Source organism: Piliocolobus tephrosceles, chromosome 5 (assembly GCF_002776525.5).
Source record: "Piliocolobus tephrosceles isolate RC106 chromosome 5, ASM277652v3, whole genome shotgun sequence".
NCBI lineage: Eukaryota > Metazoa > Chordata > Mammalia > Primates > Cercopithecidae > Piliocolobus > Piliocolobus tephrosceles.
This window is the reverse complement of record NC_045438.1, coordinates 162,492,895-162,516,366: the sequence shown is the minus strand read 5'-3', so window position 1 is coordinate 162,516,366 and position 23,472 is coordinate 162,492,895. Positions and strand designations below refer to the sequence as shown.

Genomic DNA, 23,472 nt, shown 5'->3' with positions numbered 1-23,472 from the left:
GTTCCACAATCGGGCTTGTTTCATATCAATGTGCTCACATCAATGTCCTCAACAAGCACTAGTGGGATGAAATTTCATCTGACAGGGGATTTCTGATAGATAACAAATGAGTGGCGGGGGATTTACACGTTAGATGAGCAAGTATCTAGAGGTTCATTGTTAGCTCATCTAAGAAAAATGCCTTTGTTTAATTTAGGGACAGTTGTAAAAGCCAAAACATGGAACAAAAGTATCTCTGGAAGCCACCCAAAAGAGTGTAGATGCGCTACCAGGCATACTTTAAGACTCCTCTGTTATCCTAGGTGTGAGGCACAAGGACTAACCTCAAATCCTAAGTCCACATTTCAGACAGTGGCCCAGCTACCAGCTGTGTTCAGTCACCTACCCTGCCATATGCAGCTCTTTGGTGCTATTATCAAAGGAAATTCCCCTTTTAATTTCCATTTTATACAATGTAATACAGCAACATAAACATAATTATCCTTAGTGAAATTAAAATGAAACCAAGGAAAAGTTTCTCCTTGGCTTTCATTCATTCAATAAACTCAAGCACCTAATATATGCTAGGTATCATGCTAGAAGATAAATAAATAGCACAAGGTCTTCCCCGCAGGGAGCTCACAGTATTGTGGGGGAAATGAAAAAGTAAATAGTTAATTTCAAGATAATGTAGTGGCTGTGAGATGGAAGTTTTCAGGGTGTTAACAGGGATGGGGGACCTAACCAGTGACTGAGGAAGATAGGCAGGGGTGAGAAGTATTGGGAAAGGCTTCCAGAAAGAGTTAATGCCTTCAAGTCTATTTCTTCTTATCATCCGTGAAGGGGATATGTGGGAGAAAAGTCAGGAATTCACAAACCCCACCATGCATCTGAGGAGAAGGAAAAAAATTCCAATTTTCTGTTATTCCTAGGGTCCTCATGACTTCTATTAATGAACATTTTTTTTGCCTCCCATTTTGAACGTGAATTCAATGAAAGTTAATTAAAATGATGTAAAATGTGACCTTGTGTGAATTAATTAATGTTAGTAAAAATGAGCCTTTTTCCCCTTTTTCTTTTCAATTACTCACATATGGAAACCCAAGAAAATATTTGCCATTCCTGACTAAGCACTGTCAGGACTCATGGTTTTCAACATCTTTCTCCTGCTTACAACCATAAGAATAGGCAGATGGCCAATGAGGGGAGGAGGGTAAATGCAAGAATTTGTTATGCTGGAATTCAGCAGACTCTCTCTAACATGTGGGGTTCAAGATTAGTGGAATCATGAATAAGAGAAGTGGGAAAGAGGTAATTACAAATCAGAGTGGTGGGTATAAGCTAAGAATCTACTTAGAAAGCTGACTGAGTCACTAAGAAAGGGGTTGTGGTAGTCAGAAACCCTTTCTCTGCTCTTCTCAAAGAACATGGAGCAAACTACCAGTTGAGTCATTTGGAAAGCATTGGGCTGCAAGTAATAGAAACCCTAATTCATCACAAATGGAACAATTAGGTGGTTTGTTATCTCACATAAGAAGAAGCCTGGGTGAATGGCCATTCCAGGGTTGATTAATTCACCAGCTTGCCAGTGTCTTAAGGATCCAGGTTATTTCTATTTTTCTACTCTGCCATCCCCAGTGTTTTGGCTTATCCTCGTAGACTTCTTTCTTAATGGACCCAAGATGCTTTGGTTTCAGGAACAACACACAGAGCCCAAGTCCAAAGGTAGAAAAGCAAACATTCTTATCTTGTGGCTTTTGTTTCTTTTGTTTTGTTTTGCTTTGTTGTTGTTGTTGTTTTTTGCAAGAAAAACCTTCCCAGAAGCCCCATCAGCAGATTTCACTTTCAGCTCCATTGGCCCAAATTGCATCTCATGCCTGAACCAATTGGTTGGCAGGGGAAATCACTCTGTCCTATCTGGCTTCAACCATGAACTCTCAGTCCTGGGTAAGAGGGCAGCCTAGCATTCCCTAAAGGACTTGGTAACTTGCAATAAGATGAGCAAAATCAGAGTTCTACGAACAAGGAAATGGGGGGATGGCAGAGGGGATGGCAACTAACACATCCATATGAAACAAGAGCTCTCTGCTTTCTCTTCTTGAACTTGAGGGGCACAGCCTTGGGGATTTGGGGGATACCCCTTTGTTCATCTCGTTTCTTCTCCTTGGTAGCAAGTAGTTGATAGAATCACACCAGAAAAATGAGCAAAATGTGACAAAGAAACAACTTTAATACAGTGAGGATACTGGAGAACAGACCAGATGTGAGCAGGCAGGGAAGTCTTTAGCAAAATTGTGGAGTGCCCAAAGCTTGGTTTCTGACATGTGGAGCCTTTCTGTTTTGTGTTCTTCCTCCTCACTCCATATCCTACCCAAAAAACCCAATATTTTAATATTCTCCTCTTTGCTCCATTAAAGCATCAAATATATTCACACAAGGTTTACATGACCAAGGAGCGCAGGATAGGGATTAAAAAATAGACTTTAAATACCAGCTCTGCCATCTGCTAGCTTTCTGACCATTTTGAGCCTCAAGTTCCTCACCAACAAAGTGAGAATAATGATACTACCCAGCAGGTTGTTACCACTGTGTTTATTAGTGCTCATCCTGTGAGAGCAAACTAACTGCTAACAGCTTTAAAATCATGATGGCTTAACACAAGTTTGTTTCTTACTAACACAGAGTCTAGTGTCAATGGTCCTGATTGGGTGGCTTTCTGGTGACCTGAGGACTCAAAGATACTGCCCTTGCATTTTTAAGTTGCCACTGTCTTCAGCACAGGATCTTTAAGTTTTTGTTGGAAAGTTGTGGCTGCTTAACTTGGCTTGGAAGAATTTCATTGTTGAGAACTAGGACCCGAGATGCAGGGTGGGAGCTGGAATAAAAAACTTTGCTATGTGCCCAGGTAGAGATGTGATGAGCATCAAGCTAGTCTCTGCCACATTATTATTTTGGCTGTTGCTGTTACTGTAACTAATACCATGTACTGAAACAGCCGTCATTTTTGAGATGTAACTATGGACCCTAACAGTTCATGGACGTTCATGGCCATAATTCCAGGAAGCCATTTCTGGGAGCTTATGTACCTTAAATCTCAGTTTGGGGTGTCTAGGGAAGAGAAAATAGACCGTTAAGGATAACAGGAGGGAAGTCTAGTAACTTCTCTCCTCTCCATGATACTTAGCATGGTGTTGAACATAGCAGGTGCTGACTCAGTGACTGTGGGACTTACTCATGGTGGATGCACTACTCTATTTCCTTGGGTCCCTTTCCCATTTTCATGCCCCTTGGCTCTGAGTTTGCTTTTACTCCCGGTATCCAGAACCCATGCTTCTTTGTGAGAGGGCTGCCCTCATGCTTCTGGAGTCTGCTTTTCCTGTGTACAGAGAGAGTGGGGGGTACCTAGAAACATGCATCCCTCTGAGATGGCCCTTGACCAATGGAGGGAGGGGCTCTCAGTCTCCAATCCTCTGTGGGAGAAGCTGGGCACCCTGCAAGCATGGGACCTTGCTTGACATTGCACCCTTGCTTGGTTTCCTTCTCACTGTCTTGCATCCTCACTTCCCTGCAGGGGACTCTGCTCAATACATCACTTTCTCACAAATCCTCATCTCTAGGATGCTTCTGGGGAAGCAGCCTGAGACAGGAGGTAAGCTGAAGAAGCAGAATTTTGAAGATTCTGGACCCTGTTTGGACGGAATAGCCAAGACGGGTCTTTGAGAACATCAGTATTTGCTTCCCACCTCAGTTTTCACATTCACAAATTAAAAGATCACACAGGCAGACTTTGGTATGATACGCAGTCCCTGAGCAGTGTGGGGACTCAAAGACATTTATGGCAGCTCATCAGCCTGCATCCAGTGCTTCAAAGGGTTCTGAGAGACTGGTTCAGCCCACTGCCAGCCAGGTCATCTCAAAACTGAAATGAAAGCAGCAGAGAGGATTATATTTATCAACTGAGTGAGACTTGCTTTTCTCAACAGGATATTGATGTTGTGAACTGGTAGAATCTGAACTGTATAACATAAATTTCCAGACATTCTTCTTAGATGATGCAGTCTGCCACAGGTGAGGTACTTTCAGCTTTATGCTGACTATGTATTAATATAAAGGCATTCCTTACTCTTCTACCTTAATATATGGTCTCTTTGGTTTTAATTAGGTCTGTCCTTGCTTCTAAACTTCTGATTTCCCCCAAAGGTTGGAGATAATGTTCAGGAATGACTTCAGAGCAGGTACATACAAGGTACAGCGTGGCATGTACAAGGCTGTACGTCAAGCCACTTAAGAGACTACCTTGGCATTGGGCACTATGGTGAACACTGTAAAGTGCCACCTAGATCCCCCTCAATAAGGACTTGTAGTCCCCACGGTGCAGAGTGCTGCTAGCACACAGAGGTTGCCTGGGCTGCAGAGAGCAGCCTTACTGATGTCACACCTGTGCCCATGGGGCCCAAATCTAATAACTGATCGATGTGGACGCATAGAGATCTGGCCATCTCAGACCACCTTAAAACAACTCTGAAGGGCCATTTGATCTCCCAAGCCCTGCCCCCGTGGGACTGACCAAGGCTGTCTTTGACCTGGGCTCAATTTCTGTTTCAGCATACTGCTTCCTCCTCCTTACACAGGTGTTGACCCCTTAATTGGCATTCTGCACAAAAAACTGCATCTTAGGGTCTGCTTTCCAGGGAACCCAACTTGTAATAGTCACACTGCCCTCCCTCACCAACCAGACTCTCCCTGAAGACATCAGGGAGGAATACATAGAGTGGTCCTTCAGTGCTGGATGCAGCTTGGCTCTTGCTTTCAAGCCCTCTGGGTGTCTGATAAGGATAGGAAGAGGAGAAAGACTCAAGGGTGCAGTTTGAGGATTGTATGATGGCAGGGCTACCTCATTTTGATGCAGGGAGAGGGGTAAAGAAGCCTTTGCAGTCTCTGCAGGGGGCCATGTGTTATAATTCCTGAGCATCTCTAACCGGAGCAGCTCTGGGTTCATTCCAGACATCATCCCAGAGGGCCCCCTCTCCTTCATCCTCACACTCAAATGCTGTAGAGGTCAGCAAGTGCTGCCGACTCTTCATTCAAACTGTATTTTGAATCCATCTACTCTTCTCCCTTTCCTCTGCCTCCACCCTAGCCAAAGCCACATCATCTCTTACCCAGCTAAAATGTGTCTTACCTCCTTGCAATTCGCTCTCCTCACTATAGCCAGAAAGATTTTTGAATACTGATATTTTTCACTCCCGGGAGTTTCCCTGTTTCTTTTCATAATTGCTAGCTCTTGATTTGTAATAATCTTCTCTCATTTGATATATAGATACCCATTCACATCTCTCCAAGATACTAAGTATACAGATTTTAAGTTTCTGTTTTGATTAGACTATTAGCTCAGTTTCCTCAGTTATAAGTTTTTTCTTTTGTTGAGTCTGCTGATGCTCTTGTATGGAGTTTAGCATGGTTGATGTATTTAGATTGTATGTAAAGCTCTGTGGTTTCTACTTGTTTTGGAAATGCAGCCTGGTTTCTTTCTGGTCTCTTGGGGTGTGGGTGGGAGCTGATGCCTTGGCTTGCATTGTGGGGAAGGCCAGCACAGACCACCAGGCAGGAGCTCACTCCCACCTGCGTGTAGAGGCTGCCTGTTCCTCCTCAGCTCCCACTCACACCCCAAGAGACCAGAAGGAAACCAGGCTGCATTTCAACAACAAGCAGAAGGCACAGAGCTTTACATACAATCTAAATACATCAACCATGTGAAGATGCTAAACTCCATACAAGAGCATCACCAAACTCAACAAAAGAAAAAACTTATAACTTATTCCTCCTCGGTGTCATCAGTCATCCAAAGCTTTGACCTGGTCCCGGCCCCAGATTTCACACTGGTAGGTATTGCTGGATGCAGCAGCATCCCTTCCCGACCTGGAAGTCGTTCATAATAATGCAACCTAAAGGCCATCCCACATGTTTTTCCTTCATGACACTAATCACAATGAAGAGTTAGTAAATATTTACTCATCTATGGTTGGATTTGCCTACTAAACCAAAGTCTATGAAGGCAGAGATCAAGTCTATTTGGGCCACCACTGTGTACCCAGTTCTCAACACTGCACTTGACACACACTTATTTCAAGAAATCGTTATCGAATAATGTGTTGTTTAGGCTTCCATAACACCTTTCATTTAAAGAAAGGGTTCTTAGCTCAACACAGTCTGAAAACAACCACAAGAGAGGACACCTTATCAAATCAGGAGCAAAGGGCCTTGTGCTTCTGTGTAGGTTCTGTGGGGAAAGGTACCTGGTGGGGTCTGCTGCACAGGCCCCTTGTCCAGAGGGAGTTACGGTCCTGTGGCTGTTCTAGGCTGAGGGAGCCCGACTTCACCTTCCCGAGAGCAGGGAGCTCATTTTCCTCTGAACTCACAGCCTGCTGCCAGCAGAGAGAGGCGGAGCCTGCAGAAACTGCTGCAGGGCCGTTATGGGGCATTGGAGGAAACGATTACATTAGCTGCTGGGTCCTGGGGGCCTCAACAGGCAGGAGGTGGAAGGAAGAAGGGAGGGAGGGCATCAGCCTGCACCACTTTTGAGCTATCCTGGGGTGCCAGCACCCCCACCCTCCCATCAGTACCACTGCCATCTGCACCCACCTGCTTATTGCTCTTCACAGTGGTAGCCACTGCAGTTGGTAAGGGACCTTCCAGAAAAGAGAATGCTCATGCCACTAGAGGAGGAGGGGGCTGTAGAGATCACAGCATCTCTCTGCAGCTCATTTGATAGCTAAGGGAGCTGGCCCAACGTCACACAGGCAGTAATAAGTGGGGCTAGGGCCAGGATGCAAAGTTACTGATCCCCAGGGCACTGGGACTGCAGCAAAATGCCCTCTCCTTCTCTCTCTTTTCCTCCTGTCTCATCCCCTTTCACCTTGTGTGCTCCATCTTGTTCCCAGCCTCTTAACACTTCAGCCCTGTGCCACCACTGCAAAGACACTGCCGCACCACTGACACCCCAGGCTCCTGGGTCACCACCATGCTTACCCCTGCTTGGGGCTGAGGGGCTTGCTGGCCTCTGACCAAAGCTCTCTCAATGGTTTCAAGCAGAATCTGGGAGCTGCAGTATTAATAGCAGGGAGGGCCTGCACGAGCCCAGGATTCCCAAGCCTCTCCAGAAGCACTGGGCATTCATTGTACTCCCAGGCTCGCTCTTGTCCCAGGAGAACAACAGCCTGATTCCCAGATTCCAGACCCTATTCCCTGAGCGGAGAACATTCCTGAAGCCTCTGAACTGTGCGTGGCTTTCCTTTGACAATCTCGAACACAGACCTTTGACTTTATGCTCTCTGATCCCCTCCTGCCACAGCTCCTGCTGCTTGCCCACCTCCCCCAGGCAAGATCATTCCCTTCTTTTGAGTCACTCTTACATCTGACATTACCTCGACTCTCGTACCCAGCACACTGTATTGCAATGACCTGCTTATTTCTCTGTTTCTTAGTCCTTTCAGGGAGCACCTTCAGGGCAGAATCTGTCTCCAAAGGAGCTGGCGCTGAGAAGGAGCGGGCACTGAGAAGGTCCTCAATCATTGTCGGTTACAGGGAATCTGGCCACCTGGGATGCAGCTCTGTGGTGCAAACGGGAAGAAGGGAGGTAGAGCCAGGTTTCCCATCCCCAAACCTCCCAACCCACCTCCCACCTCCCACCCTCAGTTGGAACCGAAGGTGACAAGGGGCTGCTGGCTCATACCTTGCTGTGTCACAATTTTCTAACTAACCAGAGCCTGTCCCCCAGGTGCATGTGTGGGAGGGAGAACAGCCCGAGTAAGGAGGCCCTCGGAGCGTTCCCCCAGCCGGGGATCCTGGCGGGACGGATCCTCCACAGGAGCGTTTTTCTAGGGTGTGTTCCGTGGAACGCTGGACCTGTGATGTGCTCTGGGAATAAAAGGTTCAGAGGTTGGCTTTTGGGAAATGCCGCTTCCTACAAACCTCTCCGTCCCTGTTGTAGCTTCACAGTACACTCTGGTGTGTGAGGACTCTGAGCGACCCTGCGGCACGAAATGTGAATTGTAAAACAGTAAAAACAAAACATTAACAGCGGGGGACATTCCTCTGCTGACCCCAAAGTTCAGCGGGTGCGGGAGAGGGAGGGGCGGGCTCTCCTGTCTGCACAGGGCTTGGGGAGTCATCTCCGCCTCGGGGCTCGCAGACAGGGCTTCTCGTGCCAACGCTGCACCTCGGGGCGGCTTCTCCCACCCATCTGTGCGCAGGCATCCCTTCCCTCTCCTCTGGATTTTGTTTAGGCGTATTTGCAATTTCTTAAAAAAAAAAAAATCTAATAAATAGTCGGAACCTGAAAGAGAACTGGCCAATGAAACGCCGCGTTGGGGCATTACCGCATCGGTGAGGCTGCCCATTGGCTGGCGTGCCCTGAGGCGAGGACTGCGTTTCCCTGGCACCGCCCCGCGCAGGTGCCCACGCCTCCCAGGCTTTGGGGGAGTACCCGGGAAGCGCGGGGGGTGGGGGGTGTCGCGTGCCCTTGGCCGGAGGCCTGGTCGCCCGCCGGCCCTGCCATCCTCGGCTTGGCCGTTGCTGCCCGCGCGCCTGTAGCGGAGCCAGCCTGCCTCCAGGGCAGCCTCACTGCCTGGATCCTGGGCAGGAGACCTCCCAGGTAACAACCGTGATCACGGCGTTGATGCTCACTCTGGGGCAAGAGTGCTCACGTGTTCTTGTACTTGGGCGGAGTAGCCCTTCTTTCAAAGTCAGCCCCGGTCCCCTTGCACTCTGCAGCCCTCTCTGCTGGACCCTGCCCGCATTAATCTCCCGTTAACTTCTAAATGCTCATTGTCAGCGCCCTTCTTTTGGTATTTGTAGCAGGTACCGTCTCCTGGTGCAGCGCCATGTCCATTCTACCATGATATAAAACCTCCTGATTTTTAGCTGGGTGCATGGTTTCTGGAATCAAGACTATGTTCCCAATTCCCTTGCAACTAGATGTGACTAAGTTCAGGCCAATGGGATGGTCATGTTCTACTTCCAAGAACTGTCCCTAAAATAAGGGAATGTGTCTTTTTAGGTCCCTTCCTCTCTCCAGCTGTCTGGAATGGAGCCACCATGTCTGGGGCTCAAGCAGCCAGCTCTGACCCAGAGGTAACACATTATGTATTGTGGAGCCGCAGGATGGAGGAGCCTGGGTCTGATGGTTCTGTTAGTCAAGGCTAGCCAAAGAAGCAGGACCAACAGGAAATACATATGTTTACGTATGTATGTGTTATGTATATGCTATGTATACACACACACACACACAGAGGGTGTGTGTGTGTTAAGAAAGTGGCTCGTGTGATTGTGGGACTGGCGAGTTCAAAATCTGCGGACCCAGAAAAGAGCTGATGTTGCAGCTCAAGTCTGAAGGCAATTTGGGGGCAGAATTCCCACTTCTTCAGGGGACCTCAGTCTTTTCTCGTAAAGCCTTTTTACTGATTGAATGAGAACCACCCACAGTATGAAGGGTCATCTGCTTTACTCAGAGTTTACTGATTTAAATGTTAATCACATACAAAAAAAGTCTTCACAGCAACATCTAGATTAGTGATTGAGCAAAATCTGGTTGCCATGGCTGTTATGGACTAAGTTTTGTCTTCCCCAAATTCACAAGTTGAAGTCTGAACCCCTGATAACTCAGAATATGACTGCATTTGGAGATAGGGTTGTAAAAGAGGAATTAAGTGGGCCGGGTGTGGTGGCTCACGCCTGTAATCCCAGCACTTTGGAAGGCTGAGGTGGGCAGATCACGAGGTCAAGAGATCGAGACCATCCTGGCCAACATAGTGAAACCCTGTGTCTACTAAAAGATACAAAAAATTAGCCAGGCATGGTGGTGTACGCCTGAAATCCCAGCTACTTGGAGGCTGAGGCAGGAGAATCACTTGAACTGGGGAGGTGGAGGTTGCAGTGAGCTGAGATCGCTCCACTGTACTCCAGCCTGACAACAGAGTGAGACTCCGTTGCAAAACAAAACAAAGCAAAAAAACAAAAAACAAAACCAAAACAAAACAAAACAAAAACAAAAACAAAAACAAAACAAAAGAATTAAGTTAAAACGAGGCTTTTGAGGTGGGCCCAAATCCAAGCTGACTTGTGTCCCTATAAGAAAAGAAGATTAGGACACAGAGGGGCACTGGGATGCAAGTGCACAAAAGGACGACCATGTGATGGAAGGGGAAGCAAGAAGGTGGCAGGCCCAGAAGAGAGGCCTTTGGAAACACCAACCCTGCCAGCACCTCGATCTTGGATTTCCAGCCTCCAGGACTGTGAGAAAATAAATTTCTGTTGTTTAAGCCACCCACAGTCTGTGGTATTTTCTGTGGCAGCCATAGCAAATGAACACACATGACCTTGCCAAGTTGACATGTAAAACGAACCATCACAATGGTGCTTATTTAACAAGACTGCCTGTACTTCGGAGGCAGGCACAATGCATTCATCTCTGAAAAGTATGTGTTTTTCATAAAATGCTAAAGATTTTCAGCTTGAAAACCATCAATGCTAGTGGGTAATTGAAGGTGGTAAGCAGGGAGTGCCAAGGTCAAATTTAGATTTTAGAAAAATCTCTGAAACCAGTGATGGGTAGAGGAGAGTGAGATTGCTGTCAGAGAGACCGGTGAAGGGTTGATGAATAAAGACAGGTAGAAGATAGGCACAAAGGAACAGTGATGGTGGGAAGAGGAGAACTGAACAGCACATTGGCAGGAGGAATAAGGAAGAGGGAAAACCTAGGGAGAATCCCAACTGTCTAGTCTGAGAGGCTTAGGCAGATGCTGATGTCACCAACCAAAGTAGAGAATGCAGGCAATTTCCCCTTTTGTGGTGGTGAGCCTGGTGCAGCATCAAACAATTCATTTGCTTTTAGGCATGTTGAGTTTTATCTGCCTTTGGGACATCTGCATAGTGATTCCAGCAGGCAGTTTGATATGCTAGCATGGAGCTCAAGTCTGGAATCCAGATTTCTATGCCTGTTTCCATTCAGCAATTACATTTCCGAGAGTGGTGAACCTTCCCACCACACTTGCGGGTCTCAGTCCCAGATCTTCCAAACATGCATGACTATTTGCTTTTGTTTTCCCTTTTGGTCACTGCTATCCAATAAGATCAATTTCAGAAAGGATGGAAGCACCATTGAGGACCCCCTGCTGCACGATAAAGACCCAATTGTAATTCATAATAAACGTGAATCATATTCAACTGTTCTGGTGGTCTAATTTTTTTTTTTTTTTTTAATTTAGAATCTTTGAATCTCTCCTCCAAAGACCTAAAACTAGCTTCAATGTTAGAAGGAGCTGTCTCTGGGCTGTATGGAGAAGTGTGGCTGCTATTTGAGAGCAGATTCTTGTGGAAAAAACATTTTTCCCCCAAAGAATTTTCTTGCGTGAGTCTAAACCCATCCTGGCTCAGGGCCCTCCCAGTCTCCTGCACTGAGCAAGCAGATAGGGAGAGAGCAAAGAGGGGCGGTCTGGAGTTTTAGGATCTGCATTTGAATCTCTCCTCTCGATTTGCGACCCTGGGCAAGTCTCCACCAGTCTCTCGTTCCTGAGCACCTGGTCTATGCCAGGTCCCAGAGCTTTCTGGGTTCTATCTGGGCCTCAGCATCACATTGGACAAAACGCGTAAATATTTCTGCCATGCACGGTTATTATGACAAATGCAATGAAATAATCAAGGTGGAAGGGCCTCTCACAGTGCCTACCTCAGAGTGGAAAGTCAATACATACTAGGTCATTCTGTGCCTGAAAATCTCACCTCTAATTATTCTCTTTCCCTTCCCAATTATACAAAACAGCAGCAGCAGTAACAGCAACCGCAAAATGCACTCCAAGGTACTTCGAACCATTTCTTGCTGGGGGAATATTTGCATCGTTGGTTAGTTAAAAATTTTGTGTTCCTCCCATGTCAGAAGCCCCTGGATCTTGTGTGAAGCTGTACATTCCTTGATTAGTTTGTTTCTGTCCTTCTGTGGCTTGTTCCAAAGGGCTTTGCTGCTGCCTTCATCTGGGGAAATTCGCACACTAATGCAGTGGTATCTCATCCCAATCTATTAGGTGTGACAGCTACTGGCGAGAAATAGATTTGTGTTTAACTCTTTGTTGCCCAACAAGGACCTCTATCACCCAAGGGAAAACAGCCATCTATCTATGAGGCTGTGATCTCCCCTACAAGCAAGAGAGCTCAATTGCCGGGAGGTCTTTGCTTTTTCTGGCTTCCAGAGAATGCAGAAATCTCAGGGAGCCACTACTGGGCTCCTTCCCCATAGGATGTTGGGCCAGGCAACAAAACAAACCTCCTGAGGCACTTCTGCCTGGGAATGCCCTCCTGAGGCCGGTGGCAGCCCTCTGATGAAGACACTATAGTATTTAGTTTTTGCAAATGTTGGTGATCATCTAGTATACATCTCTGCTGAGTGAACCTGTGTGAACTGAAGGCCAAACGTTCTCATCCTGTGTTGGTAGAACCATGTAGGCTGGTTCCAGGCTGTTTTCTGTGCAACCCTCAACATGACAATAATAATGATGATGATGCTGATGATGACTGTAAAATCTGCAGTGGTTTCCATTTATTGCCCTATTTGGCTTGTAAGACTTGGCAGATCACAATGACACACACACACACTCTCTCTCTCTTTCTCTCACTCTCTTTACTGTGTGCCGGGGACTGGGCAAAGCACTTTGCATGCATTATAACACTTTTCTTAACAATCCTGTAGCAGGCAGTAGTAGCATCCCCGCTTTATAACTAAGGAAGCTAGAGTTCAAAAAGGTGAAGAACTTGCCTTGAAGTTCAAGGTCATATAGCCCAAAGTGGCAGAATCAGACCTGTACCCAAGTCCATCTGCACAAAGCTGGCCCTTCTACCCTGTGCAACTCGGTGTCTTTCCAGTGCGCTGTGACTCTCGGTGGTGGAACCAGCCTTGTCAATTGCTGTCTGCCATATCCAGTCTGACCTGGCTGCCTGGGCATTCTCCCACCCCATGGGCAGCAGTGGCTCTGGCTGCCAGGGCTCCAGGGTGTGGGCAGCGGATGGGAGGGAGGGGAGGCCAGCTGTGCAGTTCTGCCGAGCTGGGACAGAGCTGGGAGGCAGGGTGCCTATTGATTGACTGAAATTGGATTTGTTGACACAAACTGCCAGCATTTCACAGTGATGAAAGGATAGCCCACCAGCCTCATAACAAGCAGAGATTTCCCTGAGGGCCACCAAAGCTGCTGGTGTGGCTCTTTTGTGAGGAGAAGTAAGCAATTAGGAGGACGGGTGAGGTTATTAGGTCTTATTGCTTCCCTCAGCTCCTGCACACAGCGAGTGCTGCGCAGCGTGGGATTTCAGGCTCCCTGTCCTACGTGCTGCGGATTCTGTTTGTGCCTCTTCCACTGCGTAAAGCCAGTTGGGGGACAAACAGCTCGTGTACGCGGACTCCAAGCATATGGAGAATGCACACATAGATTTAGGGCACCAGAAAAAACCAGCAGGTGGAACCAGCTTTAGCAGACTTTAAAAATAACAAGATCATTGGAGTATAAATACAAATCCATGAATGCACGAGGCACACCCATCTCTCTCTCCCTTGCTTTCTCCATCTCTTTTTATGTTTTGTCACATTAAAAATATTTAGACCGGTTTGGTTTAAAAGATTTATTCAGGTAAGTTGGTCAACTACACATGTCTACAGATGGGCAGGGGAGGAAGAGGAGAGGAGGGTATATTCTGTCAGGACAGCACTGGTTTAGCAAGTGTTTATCAAAATCTGGAATATGCACAGCAGTAGGGGTGGGTGTATGAGGGGGAGAGGTAAGAAAATATCAGGAATAATGTCACCTTATACTGTATAAGTGGGTTTTTGTGGCAAAATATACATAACCTAAAATTGACCATTTAACCATTTTAAGTGCACAGTTCAACAACGTTAAGTACTTTCACATTATGTATGGCACAGCCGTCACCACCATCCACACCATCCATCTTTAGAACATTTTCATCTTCCCCACTGAAACTCTGCCCTCGTTACACAATAACTCTCCATTCCCCCCGTTCCCAGCTCCCAGCAACCAACATTCTACTTTCTGTCTCTATGAATTTCACTACTTTAGGTGCCTCCTATAAGTGAAATCATGGAGTATTTGTCCTTTTGTGACTGGCTTATTTCACTGGGCATAATGTTCTCAAGGGCCATCCTTGTGGTAGTATGTGTTGGAATTTCCTTCCCTTTAAAGGCATAATAATATTATGATCTACAGCTACGCCACATTTTGTTTATTCGTCATCCATTGATGAACATTTGGGTTGCTTCCATCTTTTGGCTATTGTTACTATGAACACGAGTGTACAAGGATCTGCCTGAGATCCTGCTTTCAGTTTCGGAAGGTATATTTCCAGAAGTGGGATTGCTGGACCATACAGTAATTCTATGTTTAGTTTTTCTGAGGAATTGCTGTAACATCATTTTACTATTTTACATACCCACCAGCAATGTGAAAGTGTTCCAATTTCTCCATGTCCTTGTCCACGCTTGTTATTTTCTGGGCTTTCTTTCTGGTTCTCTCTCTCTCTCTTTCTCCATTACAGTCATTCTAATGAGTATGAAGAGGTATCTCATTGTAGTTTTCATCTGCATTTCCCTAATGATTATGATATTGAGCATCTTTTCATGTGCTTATTGGCCATTTGTATATCATCTTTGGAGAGATGTCTATTCAAGTTCTTTGCCCATTTTTAATTGAGTTGTTTGTTTTCTATTGTTATGTTGCTTTATTTTTATTTTTATAATGGCTAGGATTAGAGTTGTGGATTTACCCCATTTTGGGGAGAAAATGAAGGTCATAGAAGTTCAGGAACTTGCCCGATGTCTCCCAGTTGGGTGGAACTGAAGTGCAGCCTTTTGGTTTCTTATCCTGCCTTTCTCCTTTGCTCATGCCGTCTACTCCAAGATGGCGAGATGTGGTTCACACCTTCCCAGACTTCACATTTCACTTAGGAACAATACAGGAGAACGTAAAAGATGTGTCAAATGAAGGTCACAGAGGATGAATTTTATGGACATTCAGAAAAAGGAGCCTGATGTCTGGGTCATTTGGGAAGATTCTGTGACAAAGGGGAACCAGACGTGAACATTTAAAAAATAGTGTGATAGCAGCTAACGTCAAACTCAGTGGGAAAAAACCGAAAGCTTTCCCCCTAAGATCTGGCACGAGGCAAGGATGTCTATGCTCACCACTTCTATTCAACAGAGTGCTAGAAGTCAGAGCCAGAACAACAAGACAAGAAAAAGAAAGACATCCAAGTTGGAAAGGAAGAAGTAAAATTATCCCTATTTGAGAATGATATGGTTACATATGTAGAAACCCCTAAAGACTCAACCAAAAACTGTTAGAGCTTAATAAATACAGTCAGTAAAGTTGCAGGATACAAAATCAATATATGCAAATCAGGTGCATTTCTATACACAAACATTTAACTATCTGACAAGGAAATCAAGAAAATAATCCCATTCGCAATAGCAACAAAAGAAGAGAATACTTAAAAATAAATTTAACCAAAGAGATGAAACACTTGTACACTGAAAATTATAACAATGATGAGGGAAGTTAAAGAAGATACAGATAAGTGGAAAGATATCCATGTTGACTGAAATAATTAATATTGTTAAAATGTCTAAACTACCCAAACTGCTTTACAGATGCAAAGCAATCCCTACCAAAGTCCCAATGATGTCCTTTACAGAAATAGAAAAATCTACCTTAAAATTCATATGCAGCCAGGTACAGTGGCTCTCACCTGTAATTCCAGCACTTTGGGAAGGCAAGGTGGGTGGATCACTTGAAGTCAGGAGTTCAAGACCAGCCTGGCAAACATGGTAAAACCCCACCTCTACTAAAAATAGAAAAGTTAGCCAGGCATGGTGGCAGGTGCCTGTAATTCCAACTACTCGGAAGGCTGAGGCAGGAGAATCGCTTGACCCTGGGAGGCAGAGGTTGCTGTGAGCTGAGATTGCACCACTGCACTCCAGCCAGGGGCACAGAGCAAGACTCTGTCTCAAAGAAAAGAAAAGAAAAAAAAAATCATATGGAACTACAAAAGACCCAGAGTAGCCAAAGCAATCTTGAGCAAGAAGAACAAAGCTGGAGGCTTTACCCGCTCTGATTTCAAAATATATTACAAAGTTATACTAGCCAAAATAACATGTACTGGCATAAAAACAGACACATAGAACAATGGAAAAAACCAGAAATCCCAGAAATAACTCACATGTGTGGTCAACAAATCTACAAATCTTCAACAAAAGTACCAAAAATACACAATGGGGAAAAGACAGTCTCTTCAATAAGTGGTATTGAGAAAACTGGCTACCCCCATGTAAGAAAATGAAACTATATGTTTATCTTACACCATACACAAAGATCAACTCAAAGAGACCGAAACATAGCCCTGAAGCTCTAAAACTCCCAGAAGATACCATGGGGGAAAGAGCTTCATGATGTTGGTCTTGGCAATGATGGTTTGAACATGAAACCAAAAGCACAAAGGAACAAGTGAGGCTACATCAAACTAAAAAGTTTCTGCACAGCAAATGAAACAATCAACAACAATGAAAAGCAACCTACAGAATGGGAGAAAATATTTGCAAGCCATATATCTGATAAGGGGTTAATATCCACAATATATGAGCAACTCGCACAACTCAACAGAAAAAACAAAACTTGATTAAAAAGTAGACAGAGGAATTGACTAGACATTTTTCCCAAGAAGACATACAAATGACTAACAGGTATATGAAAAGATGTTCAACATCACTAACCATCAGGGAAGCGATAATCAAAGTCACTGGGAGACGTCACTTCACACCTGTTAGGATGGTTATTATCAGAATGACAAGAGATAACAAATGTTGGTGAGGATGTCAAGCAAAGAAAAACCTTGTCCAAGATCGATGGGAATGTAAATTGGTACAGGCATCATGGAAAACAATACGAAAGTTTCTCAAAAAAGGAAAAATAGAACTACCATGTGATCAGCAATCCCATTTTGAGGTCTATATCCAAAGGAAATGAAATCAGTATCTTAAACATATATCTGTTCATTGCAGCAATATTCACAATAGCCAAGATACAGAAATAACCTAAATGTCCATTGACAGATGAATAGATAAAATGTTGTATATACATATGCAATGAAATATTATTCAGCCTTTAAAAAGAAGGAAATTCTGTTATTTGTAACAACATAAACCTGAAATCCAAAAATGTCAAACTCAAAAACAGAGAGTAGAATAGCGGTTACTGGAGGCTGAGGGGGAGGGATATGGGAAGATGTTGGTCAAAGGGTATGTAAGGTAAATAAGGTCTGGAGAACTACCTGCAGCAATGTGACTACAGTTAACAGTATTGTATACTTGAAATTTGCTAAGAAGGTAGCTCTTAGGTGTTCTCACCGCATCAAAAAATGATAACAATGTGAGGTGATGAGTGTATCAATTTGCTTGATTGTGGTGAACAGTTTCCAATGTGTGTGTGTATATATATATAGAATCATTGAGTTAACCTCAAATATACACAATTTTTAATTGTCAACTATACCCCAATAATGTTGGGGAAAAAGAGAATTGTGTGACATGCAGAATAATGGCCCCCAAATGTCCACATCTGATGCCTAGACCTCTGAAAATCTTACGTTACTTGGCAAGGAGGAATTAGGTTGCAGACGGGTTTAAGGTTGCTGATCAGCTGACTTTGAGATAGGGAGATAATCCTGGATTTTCTGGGGGCCCAATGACATCACAAGGGTCCTCACAAGGGGAAGAAGAGGCAGGCAGGAGGGTCAGAGAAGACAAGGCAACAAACTCACAGAGGCAGGCTGACATGATGGGAGAAGGATTCTGCAGGCCATTGCTGACTTGGAGGATGGATGAAGGGGATGACCAAAGATAAACAAAGCTGGACACTGATTAAAGTGATCGGGACAGACTTAAATCAGTAAAAACAGTTGCTGACTTAACAGGGAGAGGAGTCTGTGGTGGACTGCACTCAACTTTGTACAGAAGTGAACTAGCGTGTTGGAGGGAGAATGTGGGAGTGGGAGGGGAGAAGTTGGAAAAAGCCAAAAAACAGATTCTTTCCCAGAGCCCCTATAAAGGAACATGGCCCTACTGGCACTCGGAGTTTAGCTCAGCAAGACTCATTTGGACTTCTGACCTCCAGAATCCTAAGAGAAAAAAACATATGTTGTTTTAAGCCACGGAGTTTGTGACAATTTGTTGCAGTGGCAATAGGAAACTAATACAAATAGCCAGAACTTACATAAGCAGAAAATCCAGACCCCGGGTGTGAAGAGAGGACCATGGGGAGGAGATAAATCTCACTACAACAAAGTGTGATTTGGGAAGAAAGAATCGCTAACACACGTGGAGCTTTCCTTGTTCTGGCTGGGTTTAAGCACTCAGGCATGCATTTTCAATAATGTTCTGAGGTTGGTACTATTATTATCCCCATTTGCCAGGGGAGCAGACTGAGGCACAGAGAGGTTAAATAAGTTGTCTAAAATCACCGTGGTGGTGGTACCTGGTGAGGTAGTAAGAGACAATAGAGAGGGTGTGACTGCAGTGCTAAGGTGGTGGACCCCTGAGAGCTGCTGTGTCTAAAATCACCGTGGTGGTGACCCTAGGTTTTCTCATTCAAAAAGTGAGAGGTCAGAGGTCAGCATTCTTCAACCTCAGTACAAGCTCTCAGGGACTCTGCTCTGGACTTCAGGATGAAGGTGAGGAGTGGAGATCAGTGGGAGGGTAGGACAGGGTGAGGAGAGAGGACTGAAGTCACACACTTTCGTGCTATGGGAAGAGATGGGAAGAGGCAGGTGTCCATTGGCTGGGGCCACCAGACAAGCCTTATTCTGAGGCCTCTCACCAGTGGAAAGAGGCTCAAGACAGAAACTGGTGGTGTGGGAAGAGCATCTCAAGCTGGAAAGGAGCAGTTCTTTGCCACACCTGTAGACACTTGACAGGTAGGAGGCTTCTGCCACTATGAGGTCAGGAGGAAGGGGTGGGGGACAATCAAAACAAGGGGTGCATTTCATTCATTGCATTCCTGCACACATGCAATAGGAAAATATTTTTTAAGGGTTAGGCAAAGTTCAGGGCACCTTGAAGAGACAGGTGAACAAAGAGAGCAAAGTGCACACCCTCAAATAGCTTCTGTTTTAGACCTGTGCTGTTCAAGATGGCAGCCACTAGCTCGTGTAGCTACCAAGCCCTTGAAATGTGGCCAGTCTGAATGAGAGGTAAACAAAGTGCAAAACACACATCCAATTTCAAAATTTAGACTAAAAAATGTAAAGTATCTCATTAATGATTTTTCATATTGATTACATGTTGAAATAATAGTATTCTGGATATCATGGTGATATGGTTTGGCTCTCTGTCCTCACCTAACTGTCATCTAGAATTGTAATCCTCACATGTTGAGGGAGGGAACTGATGGGAGGTGATTGGATCATGGGGGCAGTTTCCCCCATGCTGCTCCTGTGTTAATGAGGGAGTTTTCATGAAATCTGATGGTTTAAAAGCAGGATTTTCCCCTGCACTCTATTGCCTGCCACCATGTAAGATGTGCCTTGCTTCCCCTTCACCTTCCGCCATGATTGTAAGTTTCCTGAGGCCTCCCCAGCCATGCAGAACTGTGAATCAATTAAATCTTTTTTCTTCATAAGTTACCCAGTACAGGTAGTATCTTTATAGCAGTGTGAAAATGGACTGATACACATGATTAAGAGAAATAAATTCTTAAAATTAATTTCACCTGTTTCTTTTGGCCCTTTTAAATGTGGCTACTATAAAATGTAAAATTACAGATGTGGCTTAAATTATATTTCTGTTGAATAGCATTGTTCTAGTAGGAGAAACAGACAATAAATAAATAATCAAATAAACAGACATAACAATATCAGTAATGTTTGATAGAATGGTCGTTCTGGGGAGATGGTGTCTGTGGAGAGGCTTTGGAGGAGCAGTAGGCAGTGTGGCTGGGGATGGTGAACATGGTAGGTGGCTGGAGGGGGTGTAGGTAGAACTGGTCTTTGAGCAGCCTTGAAGACTGTTGTGCTTATGAATTTACAGGCCTTGGCAATGGCGACTGACCGGACACAGGAAAAAAGTGACGGGGCAGGGACAGAGGGCAACATGAGGTTCTGAGCCAGTGTGACTGGTGAGCTGCCGGTTTGCCTAGATTGGGATGGAGATAGGACCTGTGATGAATTCTGAATTCTTGTCTCATCCTAATAAGTCTGAGTTGGCTCCAGGAAATTCAAATGGAGATGTACAGTTTCCACTGGAGATAGAGCTAAGCAGCAAGGCTGGGGCTGAAAACACACAGTTTAAAGTCATCTTAGAGGAGACCCTTGAGCCCACATACACAGATGCATTACTGAGGGTAATAAGAAGGGGGAAGGAAATGACAATTGGTCAGATGTGGTTTGAGTCCCGGCTCTGCCACTTCCCACCTTCCTGTACTTCCTCACCTGTGTAATGAATTAAAAACAGTCATGAATCATTTTGATATTGTTTTTAATCCCTCTTCTTAAACGTGGGCTGGCCCTATGACTACCCCAACCACCGGAGCTCAGAGGAAGTGATGCTGCCCTGGTTCCATGCCTAGACCTAAAAGGAGTGGCAGCATCTGCCTCACTCTTCTGGAGCCCTGAGCTACTAAGAATTTCTACCCTGAGTCTGCCATGTTGTGAGGAAGCCCATAGGTGAAGAGGCAGGGTGGAGAAAGAGAGTTACTTAAACAGCCAAGACATTCCAGAAGAGGCTCCAGACACCATGGGAGAGAGAGAAGCTATTCTTCCTCTATCCTGTCCATATTCCTGGCCCACAAAACGATGAGGTATAAGAATAATCAATTGTTGCCTTAAGGTGCTAAGTTTTGTAGTAGTTTGTTATTCAGCAATAGATAATTGGAATAGTATGTAAAATGGGATAATAATTTATATCTTATTTGATTGCTAGAAGAAGGATGTAAAATGCTAAGTACAGTTTCTGGCACTGGATAGGTACTAAATCAATATTCTTTTTCTTTCTCTTTGAAAGGCTTATGCTATAAAGTCAAAATCTGTGAGGTTCAACCTTGTGAAATGACATCAAATAAGCTGAAGTCCGATTTCACGTCTATTTTTTTAAACATATGGAAATAACAACTGACCATAGGCTATCTTCTCTATGCTAGATTGCCTATTCTCCCCTTGGTTACATTGGTCTCAAGGCAGTTTCTCCTGGTCACTCTTTCCAGAATCTGATCTAATTTAAAATTCCCCGTTTGAGCGAGTTGCCCTAGAAGGGCCGCCATAGGTGTGGTCAGTGCAGCGCTGGTCAGGAGAAGTGTGTCTGCTCCCTTTGTTGGGACATACCACCCCACTGACCATGCTGGCAGATCAGACCAATACTGCAGGCATCTAGGATTCTGCTTCTATTATTCAATGTGTTTACTATCACTTCCAGTTTCATGATATCACAGACTCGATCAATTATACTGTTACTCTTCTTATCCAAATCATTTATCAAAATGTCGGACAAGTCTGCAGTGAGGGTAGAGCCAATAGAGATCTCACTATCTGTTGACATTTGTTCATTAATAGACCCCGTTGGGTATGTTTGTTCAACCAGCTATGTGTGAATCACCCAGCACTTCTGTCATCCAGCCCACATTTTTTCCCATCTGTTTATGGGAATATTCAGTTTCACTCTTTAGCGTATACGATCTGCTTTTGTTCCATTGCAATGGCTGGTGTTGTTTGTCTAACTGTGATAGGTGCCACTGCAGGCAGGAGTGACATCCTGTTTTTCTCAGATGACCTCTATGTTGAACATGGAGGAAGTGCTTAGTGGGCTCTTGAATGAGCTCTTTCAGCCGTATCATTCCATCCAGATGCTGCTTTCTTACTTGTGCCTGTTCTGACCCTGCATCTTAGCATACATTGAAGGAAACTTATATCTAAAGAAGGAAATTCTACAATACGTGACAACACGAATGACTATTGGGGACATAGCACATTTCTGTTTATAATTATTTTATACATAGGATATGTGAAAAAATACTCCATTTGATTTAAATTCCTGTTTTAAGAGAATCAACTACATTTAACCTAGGATGAATCCTTAACAGTTGGATTATGGAAAGTTACACAAATCAGGAAGAGCAGCTGAGAAAGGTTTGCCTTAGGGTCCTCCAGGAGAGAGCTGCACTATAAAGATGTAAGCTAAGATGTAAGCTAATATGAAGCTCCAAAAAATGAAGCTGCTTACTAACGATGATCTGGAGCTCACTGAAGACGAGTAGACGCTGGCTGTGCCGGAATGCAAGGAACAGTCACTTGCGAGGGTGTGGAGGAACTGGAACCCTTCTGCACTGTCAGTGGGCATGGAAAATGGTGTAGCTGCTGTGGAAAATGGTATCCTCAAACAAAAAATACATAGATTTAACTTATGATTTCAGCAATCCCGCTTCTGGGTTTATACCTCCCAAAATTGAGATCAGGATCTCAAAAATATATCTGCATCCCATGTTCATTGAAATACCAGTCACAATAGCCAAGACGTGGAAACAACCTAAGTGTTCATTGATAGATGAATGGATAAAGAAAATGTGCTTTGGGAGGCCGAGACGGGTGGATCACGAGGTCAGGAGATCGAGACCATCTCAGCTAACATGGTGAAACCCCGTCTCTACTAAAAAGTACAAAAAACTAGCCAGGCGAGGTGGCGGGCGCCTGTAGTCCCAGCTACTCGGGAGGCTGAGGCAGGAGAATGGTGTAAACCCGGGAGGTAGAGCTTGCAGTGAGCTGAGATCCGGCCACTGCACTCCAGCCTGGGTGACAGAGCAAGACTCCGTCTCAAAAAAAAAAAAAAGAAAATGTGGTTTATATGTACAATGGAACATTATCCAGTTTTTAAAAAGAAGGACATTCTAAAATATGTCACAACATGAATGGCTTTTGAGGACATGATGTTAGTGAAATAAGCCAGTCACAGAAGGACAAATACTGCATGATTCCACTGACATGAGGTACCTAAAACAGTCACACTAACAGAAGCTGAGAATACAGTTCCTAGGAGCTGGGGGGAGAAGGAAATAGGGAATTAGAAATAAAGTTTTAATTATATAAGATGAATTAGTTATAGAGATATGTTGTTGCATAAGTATAATAAAGTTTTAGTTATGTGAGATGAGTTAGTTATAGAGATATGCTATTCCATAGTCAATAATAATGTATTATTTGCACTTAAAAATTTCTTAAGTGGGTAGATCTCATGTTAAATGTTCTTACCACACAAAAAAACAAAGGGACACAAGGAAGCTTTTGGAGGTGATGGATATGTCTATTGCGTTGAATATATGGTGGTGATTTATAGGGAATATACATGTGTTCAAACTCATCAAATTGTATACATCAAACATGTATAGTTTATTATATAACAATTATATC

At 44.4% G+C, this 23,472-nt stretch overlaps 1 long non-coding RNA gene across 1 annotated transcript in view; it reads left to right on the top strand.

Moving 5' to 3' along the window:
- Positions 1 to 23,472, top strand: part of LOC111548627 — a 44,477-nt gene that overhangs the window by 9,815 nt on the left and 11,190 nt on the right. Inside the window, exon 2 of the long non-coding RNA XR_002733480.2 lies at positions 3,963 to 4,047. This is a non-coding gene — a long non-coding RNA (uncharacterized LOC111548627). The remainder of the gene's footprint in view (positions 1 to 3,962; positions 4,048 to 23,472) is intronic.